Here is a 25,441-nt window from a genome sequence, read left to right as displayed (position 1 = left end):
CCTGACCCTGACCCTGACCCTGACCCTAGCCCTGACCCTGACCCTGACCCTGACCCTGACCCAAACCCTGACCCTGACGCTGACCCTGACCCTGACCCTAGCCCTGACCCTGACCCTGACGCCGACCCTAGCCCTGACCTTGACGCTGACCCTGACGCTGACCCTGACCCTGACGCTGACCCTGACGCTGACCCTAGCCCTGACCCTGACCCTAGCCCTGACCCTGACCCTGACGCTGACCCTGACCCTAGCCCTGACCCTGACCCTGACCCTGACGCTGACCCTGACCCTAGCCCTGACCCTGACCCTAGCCCTGACTCTGACCCTAGCCCTGACCCTGACCCTGACCCTGACCCTAGCCCTGACCCTAACCCTGACCCTGACCCTGACCCTGACCCTAACCCTGACCCTAGCCCTGACCCTGACCCTAGCCCTGACCCTGACCCTAACCCTGACCCTGACCCTAGCCCTGACCCTGACCCTGACCCTAGCCCTGACCCTAGCCCTGACCCTGACCCTAGCCCTGACCCTAGCCCTGACCCTAGCCCTGACCCTGACCCTAGCCCTGACCCTGACCCTAGCCCTGACCCTGACCCTAGCCCTGACCCTGACCCTGACCCTAACCCTGACCTAACCCTGACCCTGACCCTGACCCTGACCCTAGCCCTGACCCTAGCCCTGACCCTGACCCTAGCCCTGACCCTAGCCCTGATCCTGACCCTAGCCCTGACCCTGACCCTAGCCCTGACCCTAGCCCTGACCCTGACCCTGACGCTGACCCTGACCCTAGCCCTGACCCTAGCCCTGACCCTGACGCTGACCCTGACCCTAGCCCCTGACCCTGACCCTAGCCCTGACCCTGACCCTAGCCCTGACCCTAGCCCTGACCCTGACCCTGACCCTAGCCCTGACCCTGACCCTAGCCCTGACCCTGACCCTGACCCTGACCCCTGACCCTAACCCTGACCCTGACCCTAGCCCTGACCCTGACCCTAGCCCTGACCCTGACCCTAGCCCTGACCCTGACCCTGACCCTAGCCCTGACCCTAGCCCTGACCCTGACCCTGACCCTAGCCCTGACCCTGACCCTAGCCCTGACCCTGACCCTAGCCCTGACCCTGACCCTGACCCTGACGCTGACCCTGACGCTGACCCTAGCCCTGACCCTGACCCTAGCCCTGACCCTGACCCTAGCCCTGACCCTAGCCCTGACCCTGACCCTAGCCCTGACCCTGACCCTAGCCCTGACCCTGACCCTAACCCTAACCCTGACGCTGACCCTAGCCCTGACCCTGACCCTAGCCCTGACCCTGACCCTAGCCCTGACCCTGACCCTAGCCCTGACCCTGACCCTAACCCTAACCCTGACCCTGACCCTAGCCCTGACCCTGACCCTGACCCTGACCCTAGCCCTGACCCTGACCCTGACCCTGACGCTGACCCTAGCCCTGACCCTGACCCTAGCCCTGACCCTGACCCTAGCCCTGACCCTGACCCTGACCCTAGCCCTGACCCTGACCCTGACCTGCTGCAGAGGATCCATCAGGAGGAAGTTGTCGTGGAAATGTACTGTTCAGCTGATGACCCACACAAAGAAAGAGGGAGAAAGTTAGAGTTCAAATAATAAAGGCATTTATTGAGAAATCCATCCCAGACAAAGCTCTGTAAGTGAAGTCTGATTAACCATGAAAATATTAAAGATTATATAGACCAAAAATCCAACCCCCCCAGTGGTGACACCCAAATGACAACCCCATATGTAAATCATACCACTCCATACCAGTCCTTCCGGTTCTGGGGGGTAAGAGCCCATATTGGCCTCTTCCCCCTGACCTTGTTTAAATCATATCTAGCATGCAGGCGCCAACACATAACCAGACATTTAGGTGTTTGGGTTTTAACTCAAGGTAAGAACTCCGTTCCCGAGTCGGGGGTGTTACAGAGTGGTAAACGTCACACATAACAATGACTCAGCATGTACTTAACAGTATAACATATTAAAAGAGCATAAAATATAGAGTATAAAATAAAAAAAGTAAATTTTTCCACCACAAAGTTCATGTGGTTCTGGTGGTGTCGGATTGGCCTCACATGACCTGGTTGTCATGGGTGACACCGCTGGTGCACGGGACACCATGGAAGCTCCCAGTTTGATGGGACTTGCTGAGCCAAGCGTAGGGGACCCTGTTCCAGCCGGTCCCACAGGGGCTGGATCTGTGGGCCTGGCCACTGACAGGGCCGTCTGGTTGGGGGTTCATACCCTGCAGAAGTCCAGCTCCACGGACAGGGGCGGCATCCTCCTGTGGGTGGGAGCTGTTTGTGCCATGGTGCAAAGCCGACCAGTTCGACGCAATGTCATGCTCGGCTCCACAGGTACTCTGATACCTGCAAGGTCTCCTTGAGTCTGGTAAATGTAGCTCCACCCTGAGGGGTGGAGTAGCAGCCATAAAAGCCTCTGGTGTTGGTGAGGCTAAGCTAACGGCACAGGATGCTAGCCTCATAGCACAGTTCCTCAAGGGGGCACAGAGGCTGGTACCACACCATAGGCCCACCATCCCCACATGGGACCTGGGCAGGGTCCTGGGCCTGGGCAGGGTCCTGGACTTGGGCCTGGACCTGGACCTGGGCAGGGTCCTGGACTTGGGCCTGGACCTGGACCTGGGCAGGGTCCTGGACTTGGGCCTGGACCTGGACCTGGGCAGGGTCCTGGACCTGGGCCTGGACCTGGACCTGGACCTGGGCAGGGTCCTGGACCTGGGCCTGGACCTGGACCTGGGCAGGGTCCTGGACTTGGGCCTGGACCTGGACCTGGGCAGGGTCCTGGACCTGGGCCTGGACCTGTCAGCTTTGAGCCCCTGGGAACTGTGAGCGTTCAGTGGCTGTCACTCAAGCTGGCTTTCCTCCTGTCAATCACCCGTGCTCAGAGGACAGTGGTGGGCATGCTCAGTCTGTGCACCACACCTTCTGCCGCTTCCTTCCAGACGACGCAGGGGGTGTCCTCCGTCCAAACCCAGCAGTCTTACTGAAGGTGCTCACTGATTTTCACAGAAATCAGTCAGAGGAGCTGCCAGCCCTTAGGCCCCTCCCAGGGGGCGGGCAGGGGTCCGCAATGGTCAGCGCTGTGCCCAGTTAGGGCACTGAAGGTTTCTATTCAACGGACAGCTGCCTTCAGGCAGACGGAGCAGTCTGAGGCCAGGCTGTCACTGAGGGATGGAGGACATCCACCCAGCGGACAGTGAGACGGGTGTGCCAGAGCTGGAGGGGGTGAAAGTGCACAGTACAGGAGGAGTTTCCACCTCCGGGCCTGGTGGGCGGAGCTGTCTGTACAGGAGGAGTTTCCACCTCCAGGCCTGGTGGGCGGAGCTGTCTGTACAGGAGGAGTTTCCACCTCCAGGCCTGGTGGGCGGAGCTGTCTGTACAGGAGGAGTTTCCACCTCCGGGCCTGGTGGGCGGAGCTGTCTGTACAGGAGGAGTTTCCACCTCCGGGCCTGGTGGGCGGAGCTGTCTGTACAGGAGGAGTTTCCACCTCCGGGCCTGGTGGGCGGAGCTGTCTGTACAGGAGGAGTTTCCACCTCCAGGCCTGGTGGGCGGAGCTGTCTGTACAGGAGGAGTTTCCACCTCCGGGCCTGGTGGGCGGAGCTGTCTGTACAGGAGGAGTTTCCACCTCCGGGCCTGGTGGGCGGAGCTGTCTGTACAGGAGGAGTTTCCACCTCCGGGCCTGGTGGGCGGAGCTGTCTGTACAGGAGGAGTTTCCACCTCCAGGCCTGGTGGGCGGAGCTGTCTGTACAGGAGGAGTTTCCACCTCCGGGCCTGGTGGGCGGAGCTGTCTGTACAGGAGGAGTTTCCACCTCCAGGCCTGGTGGGCGGAGCTGTCTGTACAGGAGGAGTTTCCACCTCCAGGCCTGGTGGGCGGAGCTGTCTGTACAGGAGGAGTTTCCACCTCCGGGCCTGGTGGGCGGAGCTGTCTGTACAGGAGGAGTTTCCACCTCCGGGCCTGGTGGGCGGAGCTGTCTGTACAGGAGGAGTTTCCACCTCCGGGCCTGGTGGGCGGAGCTGTCTGTACAGGAGGAGTTTCCACCTCCAGGCCTGGTGGGCGGAGCTGTCTGTACAGGAGGAGTTTCCACCTCCGGGCCTGGTGGGCGGAGCTGTCTGTACAGGAGGAGTTTCCACCTCCGGGCCTGGTGGGCGGAGCTGTCTGTACAGGAGGAGTTTCCACCTCCGGGCCTGGTGGGCGGAGCTGTCTGTACAGGAGGAGTTTCCACCTCCGGGCCTGGTGGGCGGAGCTGTCTGTACAGGAGGAGTTTCCACCTCCGGGCCTGGTGGGCGGAGCTGTCTGTACAGGAGGAGTTTCCACCTCCGGGCCTGGTGGGCGGAGCTGTCTGTACAGGAGGAGTTTCCACCTCCGGGCCTGGTGGGCGGAGCTGTCTGTACAGGAGGCGTTTCCACCTCCAGGCCTGGTGGGCGGAGCTGTCTGTACAGGAGGCGTTTCCACCTCCAGGCCTGGTGGGCGGAGCTGCCCTCTCAGATGTGTGCGCAGCAGCCACATGGGCCACACCCAACGCCTTTACCAGGTTTTATAGTTTGAACGTGGCCACCAGTACCTCCTTTGGGGGGCGTGTGCCGGGGCCAGGTCAACCTAAACACTGACTTACTGTGCCCCTGTCCGGACCCGGGGCCTGTCCGGACCCGGGGCCTGTCTGGACCCGGGGCCTGCCCGGTGGACCCGGGGCCTGTCCGGACCCGGGGCCTGTCCGGACCCGGGGCCTGTCCGATGGACCCGGGGCCTGTCCGGTGGACCCGGGGCCTGTCCGGTGGACCCGGGGCCTGTCCGATGGACCCGGGGCCTGTCCGGTGGACCCGGGGCCTGTCCGGTGGACCCGGGGCCTGTCCGGTGGACCCGGGGCCTGTCCGATGGACCCGGGGCCTGTCTGGACCCGGGGCCTGTCCGGTGGACCCGGGGCCTGTCCGATGGACCCGGGGCCTGTCTGGACCCGGGGCCTGTCCGGACCCGGGGCCTGTCCGGTGGACCCGGGGCCTATCCGATGGACCCGGGGCCTGTCCGGTGGACCCGGGGCCTGTCCGGTGGACCCGGGGCCTGTCCGGACCCGGGGCCTGTCCGGTGGACCCGGGCCTGTCCGATGGACCCGGGGCCTGTCTGGACCCGGGGCCTGTCCGGACCCGGGGCCTGTCCGGTGGACCCGGGGCCTGTCCGGACCCGGGGCCTGTCCGGTGGACCCGGGGCCTGTCCGATGGACCCGGGGCCTATCCGATGGACCCGGGGCCTGTCCGGTGGACCCGGGGCCTGTCCGATGGACCCGGGGCCTGTCCGGACCCGGGGCCTGTCCGGTGGACCCGGGGCCTGTCTGGACCCGGGGCCTGTCCGGTGGACCCGGGGCCTATCCGGTGGACCCGGGGCCTGTCCGGACCCGGGGCCTGTCTGGACCCGGGGCCTGTCCGGTGGACCCGGGGCCTGTCCGGACCCGGGGCCTGTCCGGACCCGGGGCCTGTCCGATGGACCCGGGGCCTGTCCGGTGGACCCGGGGCCTGTCCGATGGACCCGGGGCCTGTCTGGACCCGGGGCCTGTCCGGTGGACCCGGGGCCTGTCCGATGGACCCGGGGCCTGTCTGGACCCGGGGCCTGTCCGGACCCGGGGCCTGTCCGGTGGACCCGGGGCCTGTCCGGACCCGGGGCCTGTCCGGACCCGGGGCCTGTCCGGTGGACCCGGGGCCTGTCCGATGGACCCGGGGCCTATCCGATGGACCCGGGGCCTGTCCGGTGGACCCGGGGCCTGTCCGGTGGACCCGGGGCCTGTCTGGACCCGGGGCCTATCCGATGGACCCGGGGCCTGTCCAGACCCGGGGCCTGTCCGGTGGACCCGGGGCCTGTCCGGTGGACCCGGGGCCTGTCTGGACCCGGGGCCTATCCGATGGACCCGGGGCCTGTCCAGACCCGGGGCCTGTCCGGTGGACCCGGGGCCTATCCGATGGACCCGGGGCCTATCCGATGGACCCGGGGCCTGTCCGGACCTGGGGCCTGTGCAGGGTGAGGTCCAGATCCTGGTCAGTGGTCTTGCACGGTGTGATCCATCAGAGGTACCCCCTCCGTCCACCCAGGCTTGCGTCTGTCAGGTCTGGTCTGCGTGGACCCCTCCAGCGGTGGGGGCCCAGAGCGTCTGCTGGCGTCTCCTCCTCCTGTGAGTCCGTTTGTCTGCAGGTCTGAGGGGCTTTTGTACACACTGTACGAGGGCCGTTCAATAAGTTCATGGCCTCGCCCAGAAATACTGGTTGTTCTAATACAGGATGTTCCATTCTTTGGTGATGGGATAGTGATGCTTGAACATCAATGGACCAAGTGCATTGTGTAAATGGAGATTATGTTGAAAAAAATTATATAAATTATCAGTCTGTGTTGTTCTGTTCTGGGTGGGGCCATGAACTTATTGAACGGCCCTCGTAAACCTTGTGCACTCGGGGTGGGGACGTCTCATTGGATACCACCTGATGGGGTTACCATGGGAACGGGGCCTGCTCTGTCTGCTATGGACCCTCAGGTGTGTCTTCCAGAGCCCAGAACAGATGTTCCACATGGAGTGGACAGAGCGTCTCTGTTCCAGAGAACCAGGGCTACGCTGGAACCCCACCTTCACATGAGCTGAAATACAACATCCACATGAACTGGCTTAGTTCAAGAGGTTTTGCTAAATTTGACAATTTTTGGGGCTTAATTCAAGATTTTTTTTACTAAATTGAAGATTTATTTATTTATTTATTTTTTTTTTTTTTTAACTTAATTCAAGATTTTTTATTTTTTAACTTAATTCAAGACTTTTTGCTAAATTTGAGAATTTTTGGGGGGGCTTAATTCAAGATTTTTTTTTTTTTACTTAATTGAAGATTTTTTTTGCCTAATTCAAGCCTTTTTGCTAAATTTGAGAGTTTTTTTTTTGGCTTAATTCCAGATTGTTTTTACTTAATTGAAGATTTTTCCTTAATTCAAGCTAAAAATTTTTTTGCTTAATTCAATTCAAGACTGTGGAATTTTGGCACTTGGCGAAAACATTCCAGGGGCTGAACTGGACCCTTTGGGGGGGCCACATGTTTGCCCCCCTGCTGTAACCCCATGTTCACATGAGCTGAAACCGAACATCCACATGAATTCAAATGTGTGTGTGTGTGTTTAATGTGTGTGTGTGTGTGTTTAATGTGTGTGTGTGTGTGTTTAATGTGTGTGTGTGTGTGTTTAATGTGTGTGTGTGTGTGTTTAATGTGTGTGTGTGTGTGTGTTGTGCGTCCCCTCTAGGACACAGACACTCTGTGGTTGGACTACCACCAGAACATCGCTGACCAATCAGTGAGCTCCATCGACACATACCTGACTCAGTTTCCTGACATTAAGGTTGGTGTTGGTCCACATTCACTGACATTAAACAAACGTCTGCACACACACTGACCTGAGCTCTGCTGTTGTTGTGGTGTGGGCGCCCCCTGCAGGCCCGCATAGCCAAGCGCGATAGGAAGATGGTGGACTTCGACAGCGCCAGGCATCACTTCGCCTCCTTACAGAAAGGAAAGAAGAAAGATGAGGCCAAGATCGCCAAGGTAAACGAACGCCACCACTGTGGTCTGGGTTTGGACGAGTGGGGCCAAACGAAGGCTGCACTGTAAAAAAAAAAAAAAAAAAAAAAAAATCTGTCATTTAACAGAATTTTCACTGTTTATTTTACAGATTTTTCCTGTATTTTTCAGATACAGGAAAATATCAATGAAATGACAAAAACAGACTGTGATTTTACATGTCAAATGGAAAAGAACAGGAAAAAACTGGAACTGTGAAGAACCAGAAAATTTACATTTTTTTTAAAAGGATTTTTTTTCTTTTTTCACAGAAAAATACAGTTAAAATACATTTGCAAATATATTGCAATTTCACAAATATTTATTTTCTATTCATGAGGTTAAACTGTTAATTTAAAGTTTAATACTGTAAAAAATAAAATAAAGTGAGATAAAATTCCTGACAGTTAACGGTAACAGAAGTATTAGTTCTGTCAGTTGAACCAGACTTGTTTGTTCATTGACAAATATCTTGTGTAATTACAGGAGGTTTCACAACAAAACTGTTGAATAAATGTATTTTTGTGAATGTATAACATGTATAAGCACTGATAAACTGTCCAAATACAGTTTTTATCAGTGGATTGGACAACTGAGTCTGACTGAAAATTATTTATATATATATTTATAGGGAATTGGATTGTTTTAATACATGTAAATATTCTTCATTAAACATTAAAAAGTTTAAAAAATAAATCAATAATTATGCAAAATCTCATGTAAAGTTAGGGCAAAAAAATGTATTTTAATGATGGAAAATTACCATATTTTTATGAGATGGTTATTTTCTGTTATTTTACAGTATTTTTTCGGCACCCCTGCTGAAGGAATAATCGTGTTTTTTTTTTTACTGGGTTTGTTTCACAGTGTGTGAATTGGCAATAATTTGGCGCTACGATACAAATCACAATACTAGGATCACGATACAATATATCGCGATACTGTTAACAAGGCAATATTTTTTTGTTTTTTTTCTTTTTTTCAAAGATTATTTCCTGGAAAAACCTTATAGTCCAGCATCTGGATAAATAAAGTTTTAACATGCAGCTTTACCAGTACAAAAAAAACAACAACACACAAATGAATAAATAAATAAATAATGTTTTGCAGACATTACAGTTTATATATATATATATATATATATATATATATATATCAAGAATAGGATACCAATTTATTGATTAATTGAGTGTTGATTTATTGATTAATTTAATTATAGATTTATAACTAAGCTTAAACTTAAATCAACCCAAAACAATAATTTGGAAATCTTGCATAGGTTGATAGTTCGTGGACTGCACAGAAGAACCCGAGTGTGAATAATAGTACACAAAGCACAACTGAGGCAATGGATTTATACGCATATAAATAATTTATTAACTAAACTAAGACACACAAATAATATAAAGACAAGAGACAAATACAACAAAAGGAGCAGGAGATTATGGACAGGAGAATATGTAAATTAAGTTGGCAGGTAGCTATATTCAAGAGATTATAATGTTAGTGAGGTTACGTTGAGGTAAACCTACTTAAATTGGAATAACACCAACTCAGATAAATCAGGAGCAAGTTTTCTTACAAGTTAGAAGCCTTCTGAAGGATGCAGGTTGGAGAGGCCTTGACGGCGGATGGATGAAGTCTTCTGACGGAGTTCGAAGCAGGAACAGGCTGTGAAGTGACATGCTTGTGCTGGAGGCCTGAAGGTCTGGAGGTCTGAAGTTCTGCTGGCTGGAGGAGGTTCACAGCTGGCTCTGGCGGCTGGTTCTGGAAAGCTCGCCAGGAGAAGTGGAGAACAGCGAAGATGGTAAAGCTCTTTGGAGAGCTTAGAAGATAGAACAGCTCTGAGAGCCAAGGAGATGGTCAAGACTCCTTGGAGAAAGCTCTGCTCTGCTCTGTGAGAGCCTGGGAGATGGGAAAGACTCTTTGCATAGGTGAGAGCAGCGAGGGTGGAAAAAGCTCTGCTCTGCTCTTAGGTGAGAGCCCAGAAGAGGTGGAGAAGACTCTGGAGAAGACTCTTCTCTTTGCGTAGGTGAGAGCCCTGGAGATGGTAAAGACTCTGGAGAAAAGTTGGTTTCATTCACTTTTATAGTTCTGTCCAAAAACCAGCTTGCCACACCTTCCTCGTGCATATAGATGAGTCATCGATGCCTCGGGGTGTTGCCTTCTTTGTCTGTTTTCGGCGGGAAACCGCCTCCTCGTGAATATTTAAACGAGTCGTTTGCATATCTCAGTATCACGTTTCTCTTCCCTCTTGGGAAGACAGAGGGGGAGAGGACTGTGGGCAGCCTTGTAAGAAAACTTTGCATCCTTAAATAAGATCCTTAAATAAGATCACTTAAACTTTATACATCACCTGTAACCTCACTTAAGCATCAGTAAAATAACAGCATGATTATTCAGACATGCTATAAGCAGTGATACTCTTACTTTCACATAATTCACCGTGAACATGATCAGGACACACATATGTGAAACCACAGGTCAGGCAAATGGCTTAAGTATAATGTGCATAAAAGAGTTAACGTGCTGAGTTAATCAACATTAACACATAATGTAATACATTATTAACATGGCACATATAGGGATTTATCATTCAGTCTGTTTCTTCTTCTGGGTTCATCTTCACCTCTGGATAAGCAACATGATAAAAACAGATGTTGAGAGGACAAAGTCGACTAGTTGTAAACACCAAGTCCATTAGGCTCATTCCTTAAGATCATCTGTCTTCATAAATGTCATTTGCAGAGGATGTCCGTGCACTGACCTGCTAACCAACCAATCAGCATGGTTGTTCAGGAATTTGGTTTGACACGGAGAGGAAGATAATATAATTTATAATTCTGTTTTCGAGTCTGTTCACTCACTCCACCGTCATGAGACTACATAAATATATATATATATATATATATATATATATATATATATATATATATATATATATATATATATATATATATAGGGTGGGGAAGCAAAATGTACACTATTTTGAGGCAGGGATTGAAAGACAGTGTATGACCAATTAGTTTATTGAAAGTCATGAGAATTTATTTGCCACAAGAAAATGTCCATAATAGAAAATGTTTTTATTCTGTGTGTCCTCCTTCTTTCTCAATAACTGCCTTCACACGCTTCCTGAAACTTGTGCAAGTGTTCCTCAATATTGGGGGTGACAACTTCTCCCATTCTTCTTTAATAGTATCTTCCAGACTTTCTGGTAATAGTTTTGCTCATAGTCATTCTCTTCTTTCCATTATAAACAGTCTTTATGGACACTCCAACTATTTTGGAAATCTCCTTTGGTGTGACGAGTGCATTCAGCAAATCACACACTCTTTGACGTTTGCTTTCCTGATTACTCATATGGGCCAAAGTTTGTGAAAAGGTATGGATAATAGTGTTAGGTATGATTATGACATCAGTATATGTTTGGGTTCAAAACAACTGACGTAGTGTCTGCTGAGAAAAAACAACTACATGTTCAGTGTACATTTGGCTTCCCCACCCTGTGTGTGTGTGTATATATATATAAACTTATATATATATATATATATATATATATATATATATATATATATGACCTGCAATATCACAATACTACTTTTGTTGTACACAAACAGAGCAAAATCCCCATGTGAATATAGAAATACAAGAGCACGATTAACAAAACAAAAAACAGAATCTCTGCCATATCTGCCTTTGAATAACTACTTAAAAATATCGATACAGTACTTTTTAATATCGATACAGTATCATGAAGTGAAGTATCACTATATATTGCAGAAGTGATATTTTGTTTATTCACAGTTGCAGTTTTTTCCAGTTCTTTTCCATTTAACATGTAAAATCAGTCTGTTTTTGTCATTTCATTGGTATTTTCCTGTATCCTAAAAATACAGGAAAAATCTGTAAAATAAACAGTGAAAACTTTGTTACAGATTTTTGTTTTGTTTTGGGGTTTTTTTTACAGTGTATGACAGAAATGTGACAGAAATCCAAAGCAGTGCATCATTGTTTGTGTTGAATCCATGTGAAATGAACGACTAAATGCTTAATGAACATGTCTGCGTTTGTCTTGAACTGTTTGTTTTTGTTTTGTTTGGTTTTTTTCTTCTTCGTTGGTCATTGGTTGCATGGTGTGTGTGCTTTAGCCGACAGCCCTGTTGGAGATGGCGGCTCCCAGCTGGGCTCAGGGTTTGATTTCAGCCCACCAGGTGGCTCAGACTAACCTCTGCTACAACCAGGTGAAACTAACCCCCCCCCCCCAAAGCTGATAGACCTGGACCCACCCCCCCACGCCCACGCCCACTCCACACATGATCAGCGACATAGAGAGACAGATAATTAACAAAATGAATAAAAATGAGTAAAAAAAATTAAACAAGATAAGGAAAAATGGACAAACATTAGCATCAAAACGAGTAAAGGCAAAAAAAAGAGCAAAATGAATAAAAATGATGAATATAAGCAACAAAACAAATAAAATTTAACAAAATAAGGAACAAAATGGACAAACAAGTAAAACATAAGCAGCAAAATCAATGAAAAATGAATAAAAATGACATAAAATGAATAAAAACGGACCAAAATGGGCAAGAACATGAACAAAAAGAAACAGAAATAAGTAACAAAAAGAACCCAGCTAGAATTGAAATTAGAGAGAGATAGATAGATAGATAGATAGATAGATAGATAGAGAGAGATAGATAGATAGATAGATAGATAGATAGATAGATAGATAGATAGATAGATAGATAGATAGATAGATAGATAGATAGATAGATAGATAGATAGATAGTACTAACAAAATGAATAAAAATAATGAATATAAGCAACAAAATGAGTAAAAAATGAACAAAAGAAGGACCCAAATGCACAAACATAAGCAGCAAAATCAAAGAAAAATGAACAAAATGAGTTAAAGCATAAAAACTGAATAAAACGTGTAGTTTTGGTTCTTGGTGTAAAATGGCGTCCACACGCTGCCGATCATGTGACCAGAGCACAAACACCATTTGACTCCTCCCCTTTTTTGTGTCCCATAATGCATCAGTATTTGACAGTGGTCATGTGACTAAGTTTTTGGCAGTGGTTATGAAACCCTGTGTGTGTGTGTGTGTGTGTGTGCATGCAGTGTGTGTTTATTGGACTGTGTGTGTGTTTTAATACACTTTAACACACAGCGTCCACACACACATCCATGTAATTATTGTGTGTGTGTGTGTGTGTGTGTGTGTGTGTGTGTGTGTGTGTGTGTGTGTGTGTGTTCGTTAAGGCTGAGGAAGAACTGGGTCGAGCTCAGAGGATTTTTGAGGAACTGAACGTGGAACTGCAGGACGAACTTCCTGTTCTGTGGGACAAGTAAGACGCAACGCAAAGCACGCAACATGCAACGCAAACATGCAACGCAAACACGCAACACAAACATGCAACGCAAACACGCAACACAAACATGCAACGCAAACACGCAACACAAACATGTAACGCAAACACACATCGAAAAACATGCAACGCAAACACGCAACGCAAACATGCAACGCAAAACACACAACGCAAACATGCAACGCAAAACACGCAACGCAAACACGCAACGCAAAACACGCAACGCAAACACGCAACGCAAAACACACAACACAAACAGGCAACGCAAAACACACAACACAAACAGGCAACGCAAAACACACAACACAAACAGGCAACGCAAAACACACAACACAAACAGGCAACGGGCCTCAGTCACTGATGTGGGCGTGGAAATGTTGTCACTGTGTGCACAAAATCAGTGTGTTCCACATGTTCATCATGAACACACTAAAAAAAATCTGTAATTTAACAGAATTTTCAGTGTTTGACAGATTTTCCTGGATTTTTAAGATACAGAAAAATATCAATGAAATGACAATGTGTGTTTGTGTGTGTTTGTGTGTGTTGTGTGTGTATTTGTCTGTGTGTGTTTGTGTGTGTTTGTGTGTGTATTTGTCTGTGTGTGTTTGTGTGTGTATTTGTCTGTGTGCCTGTGTGTGTCTGTGTGTGTTTGTGTGTGTATTTGTCTGTGTGTGTGTGTCTGTGTGTGTGTGTGTGTGTGTGTCTGTGTGTGTGTGTGTCTGTGTGTGTGTGTGTGTGTGTGTGCAGTCGTGTGTGTGTCTATGTGAACACATTTCAGAGTCTGGCAAATCTGCAGGAGAAGTTTCACAAAGAAATGAGTAAGGTGAGAGCAACTGACAAACAGCAACGCAGAAAACCCAGGAAACTACTGAGACACATTTAAGACACAACGAGATAGAAACAAAAGGAGACTAACAAGCCAACAGTGATTTGTCTGGGATTTGTGGGTAAATTATGGGATGTGTTTGTCTCGTTAGCTGAGCCAAAACCTGAACGACATCATGACCAAACTGGAGGAGCAGCGGCAGCTGAAGTGAGTCTGACACAAACACTGTTCAGTCTGTTCTGATCATATGAATGTGTAATGTGCTCACACTGCCCCCTACTGCAGAAGAGAAGGTACTGCAGCCAAGACACAGGAGGCTGCAAAGAGGTAAAACCACACAAACCTGGCAACCCACTGACACACCTGGCATGAAACTGCTCTGACTCATCCACTGACTCCAACAAATGATCTGAAGATAATAATAATAATAATAATAATAATAATAATAATAATAATAATAATAACACATTTTATTTATAGGCTCCTTTCTTGGCACTCAAGGACACCGTACAGTAAAACAGGAGAGTTAAAAACAAGCAATAAAGCGGAGTAAAAATAAAAGGCAGGTTAAAAATTTGGACAATGCAATTGTGTTCACAGAGAGAAAGAGGTCCTAAACAGATGGGTTTGAGTCTGGATTTGAAGAGAGGGAGTGAAGTGGTGTTTGTGAGATCTGGTGGCAAAAGGAGTTCCAGAGTCTGAGAGCAGAGCCAATGAATGATCTGGTCCACATGGTGGTGAGACGGGCAGAGGGAACAGTGAGGGGGATGGAGGAGGAAGATCTGAGGGTACGAGAGGGAGGGGCAACATGAAGGAGGTCAGACAGATATGGAGGGGCGGGGTTATGGAGGGGCGGGGTTATGGAGGGGCAGGGTTATGGAGGGGCAGGGTTATGGAGGGGCAGGGTTATGGAGGGGCAGGGTTATGGATGACCTTGAATGTCATTAGAAGGATTTTAAATTCAATCCGGAACTGAACTGGGAGCCAGTGGAGCTGTTGGAGGACTGGAGTGATGTGGTGAGGGGAGGGGGTCCTGGTGAGGGGAGGGGGTCCTGGTGATGATGCAAGCAGCAGAGTTCTGAACCAATTGAAGTTTATGGAGGGATTTGTGTGTGAGACCAAAGAGGAGAGAGTTCCAGTAATCCAGACGAGAAGTGACAGACTGTGAACAAGGATAGCAGTGGTATGGGGGGTGGGGGAGGGGCGGAGGCGGTTAATGTTATGTAGGTGGAAGTACGCAGACCGAGTGATGTTATTGATGTGGGATTGAAAAGATAGAGTACTGTCGAGGATGACCCCCAGACTGTGAACCTGTGGGGAAGGGGAGACCGTGGAGTTGTCGATGGTGAGGGAAAAACTGTTGGTTTTGGATAAAGTGGATTTTGAGCCAATGAGAACATCGGTTTTGTCACTGTTTAGTTTGAGAAAACTGAAAGTGAACCAGGATTTTATGTCTGGCAAGCAGTCAGTGAGGGAGGAGGGTGGGGGGGTGGAGGGGGTTTGCAGGTGAGGTAGAGCTGGGTGTCATCTGCATAACAGTGAAAGTTGATATTGTATTTCCAGAAAATATTGCCAAGGGGAAGGAGGTAAATGATAAAGAGGAGGGGCCCCAGTACAGATCCCTGGGGCACACCTGAAGTGACGGGGAAATGGGAGGATGTGAAGGATTTGATCTGGATGAACTGAGTGCGGCCACAGAGGTCTGATTTAAAGCAGTCTAATGGAGGGTGGGTGATGGAGGTGGAAGAGAATCTACTGAGAAGGGTGTGGTGGCAGATGGAGTCAAAGGTCAAGGAGGAGGAGGATGGAAGGTAGACCAGAATCTGCTGCACTGAGGAGGTCAGTGGTGGTTTTTATGAGTGCTGTTTCTGTGAAGGGGGCGGAGCCCAGACTGGAACTGTTCATACAGATTATTGTGAGAGAAATGAGAATGAAGTTGAACAGTTACTGTTTTCTCCAGTATTTTGGAAATGAAGCGTAGATTGGAAATAGGGCGGAGGTTATTGAAGTCGGTTGGATCTGCACCAGGTTTGTTCAGAACTGAGGTTATTGCAGCGGTTTTGAAGGATGAAGGAACAGGTCCAGTGGTGAAGGGGGTCAGAGGAGGAAGGCAGGCTTTCAGCAGGACTGTGGGGAGGGGGTCCAGCTGACAGGTGGACGGCTTGGACTTATGCATAAGTTCTGATATTTCATCAAGGGAGGGGAGGTCAAAGGAGGATAGTGAGTGTGTGGGTGGATGAGGTTCAGGTGTGACGGTGGAGGAGTTTGAACTGAGGTTGAGGTGGATCTTCTGGAATTTGCTGATAAAAAAGGAGATGAGTGAATGACAGAATGTGGTTGTGTGCAGGTGAGAGGGTAAAGAGTCTGGGGGTTTAGTGACACTGTAGACCAGTGAGAACAGTGACGGTGTTCCCTTCATTTGAACACATTCTGTTGGTGAAGTAGTTGGATTTGGATTTGACAGTGCAGACCTTGTAAAGCTTCATGTGGTTAGCATCCATTTCCTATGAACAGCCAGTCCAGTTTTTCTGAAGAGCCGCTCGAGTCGTCCACCTTCAGCTTTCATGTGTCGAAGTTCAGGTGTAAACCAGGGAGCAGAGGCAGAAAAGGAGACAGATGTGGTTTTTAGTGGAGCGAGGGAGTCAAGGATGCTGTGGAGACTTGTGTTGTAATATGAGACCAGATCTTCAGGGTTGGATGGATGGACAGTGTTCATGAGGGAGTCGATACTGGATGAGAGAGAGTCGGAATGTGATGGTACGGGGAAGCTTAGTGATGGAGAGTGGGAGTTTTACTTGGAATGAGACGAGAAAGTGGTCAGAGATGAGAAGGTCATCTGCTGCACAGTCCAGAGGGGAGACACCAGAGCAACAGGTTAAGTCAAAATGTGTCCTTCAGAATGTGTGGGAACGTGGGTATGCTGCTGAAATCCAAAACTCTGTAGACAGGATGGAAAGTCTGTGGTCAAAGGTCATTGGTATTGTCCATGTGTCTGTTGAAGTCTCCCAGTGGTATTGTGTTTGGTGAGAGATTTGTAACGCATTTGGTTCCACAGGATGTGTTTGTTTTTGACATTTTCTGATATTTTTGGCAGTTGTGTTCAACTTTTTTATTTATACTGTTTTTCTTTCTTCTTTTTTTTTTTTTTTTTACTTTTTTTTTTTTTAGTATGAGTTTATTATATCATTATTATGACTTTTCCAGTCTTAAAATATCATGGGAATGAAGTCATAATATTTTTTGAGGGGAAAAACGTCAATTATTCCTTAATTTTTAATTTTTTTTTTAAATTTAGCAAAACATCTGAATTAAGTAAAAAAAAAAAAAAATTAGCTTGGATTAAGGAAAAAAAATCTTGAATTAAAAAACAAAAAAGCATCTGTCGAAAACTTTCCCATATGTTCTTGTCTCTTTTTCTCTGAAACTCTTTTATCCAATCTGACCCAGACCTTTTTTCTTGCCTTAACGTTGACATGTTTTTTATAAAAGCATGTGTTTTTTTCTTTCTTCCTCTCTTGTCGTGTGCATGTTTGGTTTGGATGCTCGCTGTCGCCCTCCTGTGGCTGAGTGGTGCACGTGCGACCACTTCACTGTTTATTTGCTGTTGTTTTTCTGGCTGTTCTCACTTTTATTTAACCCTTGGGTATCTGCCCATAGAGGCTGCAGTCCAGTCTGAAGTTTGTTTGGAACTTCTTTCTGTATTTCATCACCTTCAGCCATAAACAACAAATACCTACGACTCAATAACTGTCATATTTGAACCCTTTAAATGCTGTGTTTGGAATGGAAACAAACCATCATTTCTGATGCAAAAGCACAAAACATTTATTTCCAATATTCTACCTTAAAATTATATTACTTTTTTTTTTCATCCTGGCATATGTCAATGATTAACTCCAACACTGGTTCATGTACACCAGGGGTGTCAAACCTGCAGCCCAAACAGGGGCCAAATGCAGCCCACCAAAGGTTTCAAAAAAAAAAAAAAAAATTAAAAATAAATTAATTTTTTTTTAAAAAAAAGTAAAATAAAGGTTCCAGTCCGGCCCGTGGGATGTTTTTGCAAAGTGCAAAAATTCCACGGTCTTGAATTGAATTAAGCAAAAAATAAATAAATAAATTTAGCTTCATTTAAGGAAAAAATCTTGAATTAAGCCAAAAAAAAAATCTTCAATTAAGTAAAAAAATCATGAATTAAACAAAAAACTCTTAAATTTAGTAAAAAAAACAAAAAACAAAAAACATTGAATTAAGCAAAAAAAATTTTTTCGCTTGAATTAATTTTTTCATGTTTTTGCTCAGTGTACATTATTATTTTTTGTTGTAGGTCAAATGTTAAATGTGTGTATTTTGTTTTGTTTATTTTTCAGTGTGTATTTTGTACTCACTTGGTAGAAGGGTATTAGTTTAGGAATTTAACACTGTTTATTATGGGATGGTTTTAGTGGATGGATCAGAATTTAGAAAATCATGCAAAAATGAACAACTTGTTTTCGGACCTAAAACAAACGGTGAAAAATAACATGACTTTTTTTATGACATCAAGTGTAACGTGTGCATAATATGCTCACCTGGTTAACGTGTGCATAATACGCTTACCTGGTTAACGTGTGCATAATACGCTCACCTGGTTAACGTGTGCAGAATACACTCACCTGGTTAATGTGTGCAGAATACGCTCACCTGGTTAACGTGTGCATAATATGCTCACCTGGTTAACGTGTGCATAATACGCTTACCTGGTTAACGTGTGCATAATACGCTCACCTGGTTAACGTGTGCAGAATACACTCACCTGGTTAATGTGTGCAGAATACGCTCACCTGGTTAACATGTGCATTATATGCTCACCTGGTTAACATGTGCAGAATACGCTCACCTGGTTAATGTGTGCAGAATACGCTCACCTGGTTAATGTGTGCATAATACGCTCACCTGGTTAACGTGTGCATAATACGCTCACCTGGTTAACGTGTGCATAATACGCTCACCTGGTTAATGTGTGCAGAATACGCTCACCTGGTTAATGTGTGCAGAATACGCTCACCTGGTTAACATGTGCATTATATGCTCACCTGGTTAACATGTGCATTATATGCTCACCTGGTTAACATGTGCATAATACGCTCACCTGGTTAACGTGTGCAGAATACGCTCACCTGGTTAACGTGTGCAGAATACGCTCACCTGGTTAACATGTGCATTATATGCTCACCTGGTTAACGTGTGCAGAATACGCTCACCTGGTTAACGTGTGCAGAATACGCTCACCTGGTTAACGTGTGCAGAATACGCTCACCTGGTTAACGTGTGCATAATACGCTCACCTGGTTAACGTGTGCAGAATACACTCACCTGGTTAATGTGTGCAGAATACGCTCACCTGGTTAACATGTGCATTATATGCTCACCTGGTTAACATGTGCAGAATACGCTCACCTGGTTAATGTGTGCAGAATACGCTCACCTGGTTAACGTGTGCATAATACGCTCACCTGGTTAACGTGTGCATAATACGCTCACCTGGTTAATGTGTGCAGAATACGCTCACCTGGTTAATGCGTGCAGAGTACGCTCACCTGGTTAACATGTGCATTATATGCTCACCTGGTTAACATGTGCATTATATGCTCACCTGGTTAACATGTGCATTATATGCTCACCTGGTTAACGTGTGCAGAATACGCTCACCTGGTTAACATGTGCATAATACGCTCACCTGGTTAACGTGTGCATAATACGCTCACCTGGTTAACGTGTGCAGAATACGCTCACCTGGTTAACGTGTGCAGAATACGCTCACCTGGTTAACGTGTGCATAATACGCTCACCTGGTTAACGTGTGCAGAATACGCTCACCTGGTTAACGTGTGCAGAATACGCTCACCTGGTTAACGTGTGCAGAATACGCTCACCTGGTTAACGTGTGCAGAATACGCTCACCTGGATACCAGAGGCTTAACGTCTGCTTATATTATATTTGCTGAGTCATTTTTTTTTCTCACTTATTCTCTTTATTTTTCTGTGTATTTTTTCTGTCAGTGAGGAAGCCAATCACAGCGAGTCCGCCAGCTCGGCACCAAAGGTAAAAAAAAAAGAAGAAACACCACAAATGTGACATTAGATTTCCAACACACAGAACAGACGGTGGAAGGGTCGTATTTGTGTGTCCTGCAAAAAGCCTTTCTGTTCTGACTTTAACGCTGTCGTCTGACCTGCATGCACTAACGGCTCTCCCTCTAATTGCATGTGCACATGCACATGTGCATGTGTGCATGTGCACGTGTTTAACCCGGTCCGGTCTGGTCCGGCGCTGCAGAGGCCCGGCCCCCCCTCCCAGCAGACCCCCACCCAGACTGACGCCATCCCCAGACCAGAGAGCCGGCGGTCTGTTGGACGACGCTAACGCTAACGCCGCTAACACCACGACAACGCAGGTCAGAACAACGTTAGCGTCCGAACCAGGACAAGAATCTGGAGATACGCTAAAAATAATAATAATAGGATCACAAAACAATATATCGTGATATGTCATGATACTGTTAAAAAGGCAATTTTTCTGTTTTTTTGTATTTTTAAAGATTTTTTTAATGATTTTTAAAATTATTTTTATTGTGATTTATTCATTTTACTTTCATTTATTCATATATATATATTTTTTAAGATTTTTATATATTTTTAAGATTTTTTCCTGGAAGAACTGAATTCCATCATAAATCTGCCCAAATCCTAAACACATTTGTATTTGATCCCAACAGGATCTAATGTTCTATCAGCAAATGTTCCAACTGTGTTCAAACTGAACTTGTGTTTTCCAGACATTCCAGTTTCAGATCCTGTTCAAATGTTCAGATTCTATTAGTTCAAACTAACATCAGAACAGGATTGGAGTTCAATCCCCACAGAGGAACCAACATCTGCCTCAGACAGAAATAAGTGCTTTAAGGAGGATTCAAATCAACAGGATTGAATAAAAGTGTTGAATAATCATAAATGGGAGGAGGGGGAAGGCTTCCTGCATGCTCTCTTTTCATTGGTTGCCTTGTTTTTTTTCCCGCCTCCCTGAAGGATCCATCCTGGGATTCATGGGTAAGAACCTGTAGAGGAGAAGACAAACAGCTATCCAAAGGTTAACGCACTGTAAAATAAAAAAAAAACAAACCTGTAGTAAAACAGAATTTTCACCATTTATTTTACAGATTTTTTTTTTTTTTTTTTACAGTGTAGTGACGTTCACTCTGTTTTTCTTTGTCTTCATCATGGACTGAAATAAAACACATGCATGTGTTTGCATTTTTCCTCCACCTTTAAACCTGATAAAACCACCTGATCAATACAAACACCACCCAAATGCTCCGCCCACCACCCAAATGCTCCGCCCTCTACCTCCTCCTCCTCCCTCCTCCTCCCTCCTCCTCCCTCCTCCTCATGACCCCCTGGCCTTCGTAGCGTGAACAGACCCCCCCAGACCCAGAACCCCAGTACAGTGATGACCCAGAGGAAGCCCAGGGTGGGTGGGACTACAGTGACCACGCCCCCCAGGGCTCCACCCACCCCAGCTGGGATGACGGCGCCCAGGGTCAGGACGGATGGAACGACGACGGAGGCTACGGCAACTGGGAGGAGGAGGAGGAGCAGCAGGGGGGGTGGGGGGGGGGGGGAGAGGACCAGGTAGGACTGGGGTGGTGGGGGGGGGGGGGGTTGGAGAGGACCAGGTAGGACTGGGGGTGGTGGTGGTGGGGGGGGTTGGAGAGGACCAGGTAGGACTGAGGGGGGGTTGGGGGTGGTGGGGTGGTGGGGGTGGTGGGGGGAGGATCTTAGGCCCCCAAATACAACCATCCACAACAAAATGTCAACCAGGATCCTTTCTGTATTCATGTTTCCAGGGTTCATTTGTCTTTAATGGACCTGGATCTTTTCTGTTATTCATGTTCCAGGGTTCATTTGTCTTTAATGGACCTGGATCTTTTCTGTTATTCATGTTCCAGGGTTCATTTGTCTTTAATGGACCTGGATCTTTTCTGTTATTCATGTTCCAGGGTGCGGTGACCAACGGCTCTGATGATCAACTTCCTCCTGGATTCCTCTACAAGGTCAAATAGTTTCAGTTTATTTCCTTTTCTTTTTTTCTTTTCATTTTTCTTTTCATATTTCTTTCTCTTTCTTTTCTTCTATTGTGACTTTTTTGTGTTTTCTGTTCTTTTTTCATTTTTTTCTTCTCTTTTGTCCTTTTCATTTTTTTCTTTTCATTTTTCTCTTTTCTTTTCTTTTCTTTTCTTTTCTTTTCTTTTCTTTTCTTTTCTTTCCAGTTCACACAAACAGGTGAACAAACACCCTTTTGATTTGGACGACAGGTTTCTTCTTTCTACAAGACAAACCATTTAACACTGAAAAAAAAAACTTGAGACAAACGACAGAGTTAATGACTGTGCTTGTGTATTTGTACATGTGTATTTGTACATGTGTATTTGTACTTGTGTATTTGTACTCATTTGCCAGACCCAGAGGCTGTCCTTTGTCTTCAGCTGTGTGTTGTGCATTACCTGTTCATATTTGTGCTGCTGTTGTGCTTTTCATTCGCTGATGACCACGTACCATCAAACTGAGCTGCAGACTTTGCTGGATCTGTTTCAGTTCCCACTCTGTCTGAACAGAATTCACGACTTTAAATGCTCATATATGGATTCTATTCAGTGGTTAGGGCTGCGACAATGCCTCCTTTTTCTTCTTTAATTGGATCATATTTGTCTGGAAAAACCTTCAAATCTAGTCCTAACATGAAGGTATGAAGAAAGAACGTTAAAGCTGATGGCTGTGTGTGTGTTGTATTTTTTTTAATTATTATTTTTTATAATTTAATTATTGTTGTATTTGTATTTGGGCTCCAGGTCAAAGCTGTCCATGATTACGCTGCCACTGACGGAGATGAGCTGGAACTGAAGGTTGGAGACATGGTTCTGGTTTTAGCCTTCGATTAACCCAGATGAACAGGTCAGACACCGGCATAATTTTAAGGCATCTGCACTTTTCCAAGTCTGTTTTTCCTTTTCCCACAACTTCCCGAACTTAGTTTTCCACCATTCAGAGCATTTTGACCAAAAAATTAAATTGGGTCAGAACCTTGAAACAATTAAAAAAAAAAAAGTGCTATGCCTCTGTTTGGAAAGAGACGATGGAGACGGCAACAACAATATAGACATCCAAAAAAATAAAACAATAAATAAATAAGTAATACCAGTGTTTAACATGCATTCTTATTGAATTAACAGCAGCATTGTTTCCTCCACCAGGAGGTACTGTGATCGCTGTGCTTTGTGTGTGTGTTTGTTTGGTTTGTTTGTTGTTTGTTAGCAGGATTAACTCTTAAAGTTATGGACGGATTTTCATGAAATTTTCAGTAAATGTTGATACTGGCACAAGAAGAAATGATTAATTTTGGTGGTGATCGGGGGGGTGCACTGATCTGCCTTGGCGGAGGTCTGCGCCTCTCTGAGTGCTTTTTTTTGTTTCTCATGCATTCTTATTGAACGCAGTGCTTTTTGAAGCTCCAGGCCAAACATGGATGTGTGTGTTTGTTTTTTTTTCCTGCAGGATGATGGATGGCTGCTGGGCCTGAAAGAGTCCGACTGGGTTCAGAATAAAGACACTTCAGCCAAAGGAGTTTTCCCCGAGAACTTTACCCAGAAGGTTTGAGGTTAACGCCACGGAAGCTTCTGCCTCCTACTCCTCAGATATCAGATCAAGGAAAGACACAATTTGTCCTAAAATGAGAGGTTCGAGCTAAAATAGAGATCTGCCCGGAAATATACAACAATATGTCAGTGGTTCGAACCAAGTGTTTGTGCACGAGGCACGAAAAAGTTCAGAAATCAGGTTTGTCCCCGTAGAATTCCTCAAATATTTTCTGTTTTGATTTCTAATTCCTGAGTTATTTGTATTTTTGTTCAACTTCAGCTGTACTCAAAACAGTCTGTTAGTCATATTTAAAAAGGGGGTTTTTAAAGTCAGGATTGAACTAAATGTACTAATGTCCAAATATTTTATGTTGTGTATTTTTTTTCACAGTGTCTTGCATGAAGCATTTGATCATATTGTCATTTACTGTACAAACATTAACACTGCAACATTGTCAGGATTGTGTTGGGGGGGTCGGGCGGTGTCCCAGCCTGGAGCCCTGGGGAACACCACCGTAACATCCCAACAGGCTCCGCCTTGTGTCCAACACATTTCAAAGCCCGTCTTCAAGCCTGTAGGATTGTTAAAGGGAACAGCAGTTTTTCAGCTCTTTTTTTTTTTTTTGGTCCATTTGGAGGACAGGACTCCAGTTTTCTACTGCAAAAAACAGTTTGATTTGAATTTCAAGTCACATTTTCCTTCATTTTATTTGAACTGATGACCTCCCATCAGACTAAGCTGCTGATTTATTTTTTTCTGTATCTCCTTTTAGTTACCACTATTTCTGAGTTTAACCCTTTCATGCATGAATTATGAGAACCTTAGTCAATATTTTTTCTTGAGTGTTTTTATTCCTCTTTAGGCATGAAAAGAACAATGCAATTGAAATTTTTTTATGAATCTATTTTTTGTGGAGTCACAAAAATGTCCACTCAGCTGGACACCATGTGTTTAATTTTGAAGCAAAGAAACATGCATTTAAAACTCATCAGAAAGTGATAAACTGTGTGAAAACTATGAAATAAAAACATTTTTAATGCAGCTAATCGGATGTTTTCTCACATTTTTATCATACTCTAATATTAGTTATTACTCATTTCATGGAGATAAAATCCTCCTCAGACCCAGGAAATGGACAGTTTTAGCTTTTTAACGTAAAAAAAAAAAATTGTCTTGATTGGAAACTGCTTAATGCAACAGTTTTTTTTTTCAGATATGTTTTTAAAATAATTTTTGATTTTTTTTTTTTTTTTTTTAATGGAATGTCCTTTGTAATGCACAGTATTTTTTTGAGTAAAACTGTCAAACTTTTGTCCCTTACAGAGGACAAAATGCATTGCTGGGTCTCAGGAGGATATGCAAAAAAAAAAAAAACAAAAAGAGCCGGTGTCCCAGCCTGGAGCCCTGGGGAACACCACTGTAACATCCCAACAGGCTCCGCCTTGTGTCCAACACATTTCAAAGCCCGTCTTCAAGCCTGTAGGATTGTTAAAGGGAACAGCAGTTTTTCAGCTCTTCTTTTTTTTTGTGTCCATTTGGAGGACAGGACTCCAGTTTTCTACTGCAAAAAACAGTTTGATTGAATTTCAAGTAACGTTTTCCCTCATTTTTTTTTTTTGAATTGATGACCTCCCATCAGACTAAGCTGCTGATTTTTTATTCTTTATCTCCTTTTAGTCACCACTATTTTGGAGTTTAAATACCTCACACATGAACATCTCCACCAAATGTTCAGTATTCCAACAAAGTCTGGAGTGATTCTATTTGAGTTGGAGTGAACTGCACCATTATCAGTGCTTGACTTTCCAGTGTAAAACAGCAGTAACGTTTAAAATAAAAGACAAAGTTCAGCTTGTGTTTGTCTGTTTGTCTCACATTTCCAACCACCTCACCTCACTTTTGTGTGTTAATCATTTGCCTCTTCCTCTATCTGTGCTCAGA

The 25,441-nt window shown here is 46.0% G+C and overlaps 1 pseudogene; it reads left to right on the top strand.

Moving 5' to 3' along the window:
- The first annotated feature begins 5,927 nt into the window (after positions 1 to 5,927).
- LOC115416697 (myc box-dependent-interacting protein 1-like) lies at positions 5,928 to 23,569 on the top strand (annotated as a pseudogene).
- Positions 23,570 to 25,441: the final 1,872 nt, after the last annotated feature.

The sequence above is a fragment of the Sphaeramia orbicularis genome, unplaced genomic scaffold (assembly GCF_902148855.1).
Source record: "Sphaeramia orbicularis unplaced genomic scaffold, fSphaOr1.1, whole genome shotgun sequence".
Classification (NCBI taxonomy): domain Eukaryota; kingdom Metazoa; phylum Chordata; class Actinopteri; order Kurtiformes; family Apogonidae; genus Sphaeramia; species Sphaeramia orbicularis.
This window is presented reverse-complemented; position numbering and strand designations above follow the sequence as displayed.